The sequence below is a fragment of the Leopardus geoffroyi genome, chromosome C1 (genome assembly GCF_018350155.1).
Source record: "Leopardus geoffroyi isolate Oge1 chromosome C1, O.geoffroyi_Oge1_pat1.0, whole genome shotgun sequence".
In the NCBI taxonomy this organism is placed as follows: domain Eukaryota; kingdom Metazoa; phylum Chordata; class Mammalia; order Carnivora; family Felidae; genus Leopardus; species Leopardus geoffroyi.
In genome coordinates this window covers 40,253,777-40,259,279 of record NC_059328.1, presented here as the reverse complement: position 1 = coordinate 40,259,279, position 5,503 = coordinate 40,253,777, and positions in this window count along the sequence as shown.

Genomic DNA, 5,503 nt, shown 5'->3' with positions numbered 1-5,503 from the left:
AATTGCCTTTAGGAGGACTTCGCATGGTCTCCTGGCAATGAGAGGCTACTCCCCTCTATGCGGGGAGAGGAAGCATTTGTGCCAACCTACAGGGCTCAGGAAGATGTGGGGCCTAAGGTTCTCAAGTCAAAATACTGAGTCTTAGCGTCCTACTTCTGCCACTCTACTGGGACTTGGACTTCGTCTCAGGACTTACTGGAGCTGTGGATTCAGTCTCTTTTGTAACTTAGTCATGGTTCCAATCAAGTCTTGGGCTGATTTTCAGCACAGTCTGCTCTCCTGCTGCAGGAGATGAATGTCTCTTTAAATTGTGCCATGGAGACCTTTTAGTTTTCAAATGTGCCCTGAGTCGATGGTGGACTTAACAGCCTGACAGATCATCTTTCTTCAAGGTAACACAACCTAATCAACCCCACAATCCTTATAATTACCATTACTTCCGTTGCTTTCAAGGGCTGGAGCTATGGCATGGTTGTTGGTTTTCTTTCCACTTCTATATCTGCCCAGTCTATCACAGGCTAGAGTCAGTCAGTAATTGTGCTGCTACAAAAGCCTCTCACTTCCCAGCAGAAACAGGATTTGTTTTCTTTTTTTTTTTTGGCCATCTAGCTGCCTAGTAATTTAATTCTAGAATCTCCTCCTGAGGCCTGCTTTCTAGGATCATTTCTGTTGCCACCTGTTTGGTTTGGGTTTCCCCAAGAGTAGATCTTGAGACATGAATTTGGGTATAAGTAGTTTATTTTGGAGGTGGTCCTATGAGGCATAGCGAGAGAGTACAGTAGTGAGATAGGAAATGGAGAAAAGCTAATAAAAGATATACTAATGAGTGGGTTACCTCTAGCATCACCTGGAGCTCAATCCAACTGGGGACCCTCTGAGAGGCAGTGAACTGTCCCACAGTGGGCAGTGTCACTGAACATGTTACCACAGGAAGTGGAAGGTCTTATCCACTGATTCCCAACCCTTCTTGGGAGAGGGTTGCCCCTGGAGTATTAACTCCTTTGCATTTCTGGCCTGCCCTGCACGTGATTCTCTCCAATACTAGAGAAAGCTCTCTGGCAGAAAGACATAGGAAACTATCGGTATGCCTGGAAACCATGCAGGTGACCTCTTCTGACCACAGCAACCTCCTCACTGGCATCTCCCAAAGCTCCAGGCTGACCATGCCACTGTGTGGTTTTAAATCCTGCAGTGACTTCCTAGGATTCATTCTCAGGATAAAGTAGCTACTATTCCCTGAGGGCCAGTGAAATGCCAGGTGTTGTATAAATGCCAGATCTTCTCTTGCATTAATAGATTTTATCTTTACAAGAGCCTCAACATTTTCATTCTACTGAGGAGAAAACTGAGTCCTAATGAGGTGTGAATGCCTGAGACTAGCACAGGAGCAACTTCATATTCCTGCCCCTGCCTGCTCCTCCTTTCTGAGCCCTCTCCTTTGTCCCACCCACATCAAGCCACTCGTTCTCCATCTTCACACCTCCCTACCTTTCTACATGCAGTTTCTTTGTGTAGAATGCTCTTTCCTTTCCAGATTTTGCAAAAGCCTTCCTATACTTCAAAATTCAGCTCAAGTGACACCTCCTCCAGGGAGTCCTCCTGGACCTGCTAGGCTGAGTTAGTCCTTCCTTGGTGCTGCCATAGTCTCTGTTTGACCTCTTGGTGTTCTTTCTGGCTGTTGACATGTTTGTACCCCTGCCTTCAGGAGAGCCTGAAGAAATGCTCAGTGGATATTTGCTTAGTGAATGAAAGATCACCCCACTCATTTTGCCAGCTTGTGCTGTTCTCACTCTTTGCCAGCTTGTGCTGTTTCCACTTTTTTACGATCTTAAGTTTTCAAGGGCCAAGCTGTAGGCTTCTAGGAGGGCAGAAATCTCTGTTTCCTTAAAGGTCAGTCTTCCCTGGAGACACCTGGGTGGCTCAGATGGTTAAATGTCTGACTTCAGCTCAGGTCCCGATCTCATGGTTCGTGAGTTTGATCCCTACATCAGGCTCTGTACTGACTGAACAGAGCCTGCTTGGGTTCTCTGTCTCCCTTGCTCTCTGCCCCACCCCAGCTTGCATGTACTCTCTCTCCCTCCCTCTCAAAAATAAATAAACATTAAAAACAAAGTCAGTCTTCCCTGGATTGGAAGCTTTAGGAGGGCAGGAAACACAGTGGATCCTCTCATCATTGTATCCCAGCACCTAACCCAGGCCAGGCCTAGAGTGGAGCTAGATTACATACTGCAGAATAAATGAATGAATAATAAGTACTCTTTATGATGTACTCATCCACTGTGCTCTGTGCTGTGGATGGAAAGACAAACAAGGCAAGCAGGCCATGTCTCTGTTCTCAAACCTAGGTTCCTCCAGGAGCCCGCCCTAACACTGTTGCTCTTGTGCAAACACTTTATCTGACAGGTGACCCCATAAAGCACTTCCCAGGAGAGATGGGAAGTGAGACAGGCAGGCAGTGGGCCACTTGAGGGAGTGTCACTGAACATGTTACCACAGTGAGCGGCTGGAGCTTTATTGTACAGCCATCTGGGAACTTCAGTGGGGAACATGAGCTTTAGAGTCATCCTGCCCACAGGGTGAGGGAGCTGGGGTGTTCATACCCCCACTTCTGTTGGCCAGTGTTTGAAGGCTGGCACGTGTGTCTGGGGAGGGGGCGCTGCGGAGGAGAGAAATGGGCTCCAGTAGCCAGAGGAGGCCCTTAGGTAAAGCAGTGCATGTGCTGGCAGTTGGAAGGTGGGCAGGAATGGTAAGAATGAGGGCTGTGGGTATGGAGAGTGACTGCTGCACCCAGTGAGTGACAGTCACATAAGCATGGCATTACTATCTAGCCAGCCTCCAGATGAAAATCCTGACCAGGACCAGGTAGGCAATGCGACTGAGAGAAATACTTGGGTTGAGAGCAGTTGCCTCTTTAAAAGTTGCACGCACACCACTTTGCTGCTTCCTCTCTTCCTCTGACAGAAGGTTGCCACTAGTTTTAAGGAAGATGAGTGTGCTGGCTGTCTTTAATCTTGGTGTGCTCCTACAGTCGTCTGACGCCTTCAGAAGAGACTGCGGTAGTGCTCCCCACCTCTCAGCTCCAGCCACTCATCACCATGCGGGGATCTGGGGTGCAGGGTGATGTGGGGTCACATCTGGTTTTCTTAAAAGAGAAGTGGTGAGGTGCCTGGGTGGTTCAGTTAGTTAAGCTCCCAACTCACAGTTAATGAGATCGAGCCCTACCTCATGCTGTGTGCCACCACAGTCGACAGCATGGAGCCTGCTTGGGATTCCCTCTCTCCCTCTCTCTGCCCCCCCCCCTCAAAATAAATAAATAAACTTAGAGAAAAAAAGAAAAGAGAAGTGGTGATTTAGATATTTATGTGAAATCTCCTGAGTTTAAATGTACTGGGTTGCATATTATCCTCCCCAAATTCATGTTTATCAGGAACCTCAAAATGTGACCTTATTTGGAAATATGGGAGGAAGGAAGACTGTGGGAGGGCAGCCTGCTGGTGTGAGGGGCAAGTTCACGTGCTGGTGGGAAGGGGCCAGGAGGGAGAGGAGCTGACAGATGAGGAGGTGCATGGCTAGGGGGGTGGAGGTGGTTTGGGGCAGGAGGAAGGATCCTGCTTTTTAGAGGGACAGAAGGGCAAGGGCAAGGATGGTGGAGGATGTTGGCAACTGGTAAAAGGGGAAGCTGGGGGTCACAGCGGACTGATGCAGAGTCTGGGGCCACCTGCTGAGAGTGAGGCAAAGGGGTGAGGGTGGTACACAGGTGGTGCACATTCACTATCAGTGGGCACAGCAGGGGCTGACCAGGAGGCCCCAAAGCTCACTTTCCTACAAAGGCGTCACCATCCCTCGAACACATTCTTCTTGAGGTGCGTGGTTGGGGGTGGGAGGGGCTTTGTCCCCAAGTTATTGTTGCCTGAAAGACCAGCTGTATCAGGGTGTGTGTGTCCCCCTTCAACTCTACAAAGCCTGGCAGTAGATTTGATTTAAGTCTCATTTCCTGAGTATCAGCTGTGTTGGAGGCACTGGAACATGCCTCATTTCTTTTACTCTTTGAAGTAATTCTGTGAGAGCATTATCATTCCTCTTTTAGAAATAATAACAGAGCTCCTTGCTTGGAACATCCTGTGTGCCAGGCTGGTCCTGTGCACTGGTCACCTCATTTCATCCTCCTCCCCCCTCCTCCCCACCTCATTGAGGAAGAAAGGATTGTTGTTACCCTCATTTTGCAGATGAAGAGGGTAGGAAGGAGAGGGAGGTTAAGTATCTCATCCAGGGGGACCCAGGAGTAATCGGAGACCAGGCTTTCAAAGACTAGGTACAGCTCCTTTCCCATGTCAATGTGTGCCTCTCCCATGCCATCCATTTGGTGTGCTCTTTGTCCAGATGTTTGTCACTGAAGGCTGGAAACTGTGGGTATGTGAGCGGAACCAGGATCTCTTCTCTTTGTCCCTAACAGGAACAGCGAGCATGTCCAACAGAACTCCCACCCCTGTCCAGCTCTGGTCAGTCATTCCCTCAGTGAGCTGCTTGGCCATGAAAACATGCTGCTGACCCCCCGGCTGCCTCTCCAGCCCAGGGCCTGGCAGCAGGCTGTGCTCAGTGGGAAAGGGCCGAACCAAACTTTAGCAACTTGGGCTGAGCACGCACTTTCTGCCCCCTGCTGAGGCAGCTGGCATGGTAGAAGAAAGGGACAAGCGACCTGATTTTGCATTTTGGCTCTGCTATACCCTGGCTGTAGACCTGGATGCTAAGTCATGCAATCTTTCCCAGCCTGTTTCCCCAACTCTAACATGGGGGGAGTAGTTCTCAGCAGCACTCCGCAAACCTGGAATCCAAGGGCGCCTCTCCATGTTGTGAGGATTCAACAACAAAGATAAATAATAACCCTTGGCATTTGTTGAGTGTTTACTATGTGCCGAGAGCTAGTCTAGCGCTTTGCCTGTCGTCTCATTTAACCCTTATAACAACCCTGTGAAGCAGGGAAGGAAAACAAGGCACAGAGAAGTTAAATCCCCCAGCCAGTAAACGATCTAGGGCCAATTCTGTGACTTCGCTGACCGTGTAATTTGTCATTCTGAGTTTCTTCATCTCTAAAATGGGTTCATTATACTTACATCACAAGGAGAGCCAGCGGCACGCTGCACAAGTGAGGAATTCTCTCACTGTTAGTGCTCCCTTCCATTATAGTTCTGGGGCCTCCAGGCTCTCCCTGAGTGCCGGGCTGTCAGTTTCCTCGCCCTTCTCTCCATTTTTCTGCCACCTCTTTTTTGTGTACTTTGTATCCCTCTCTAGGTCTTTCTCCCAGTCTCCTACCCTCTCCCACCCCTATCCCCAAGTCCCTCTCGGTTTTCTCCGCCTGTCCTCTGCTGCCCCTGTGTGGCTAGAGCTGGAAAGGCCGCTCCTCGCGGCGCCACCCCTTCCGGGCCGCGGCGCAGCTGAGGACGCAGCTGGAGGTGAGCGCGGGTGCATCCAGATGCGGTGCTCGCGCTGGGGACTCGCTCTCTGC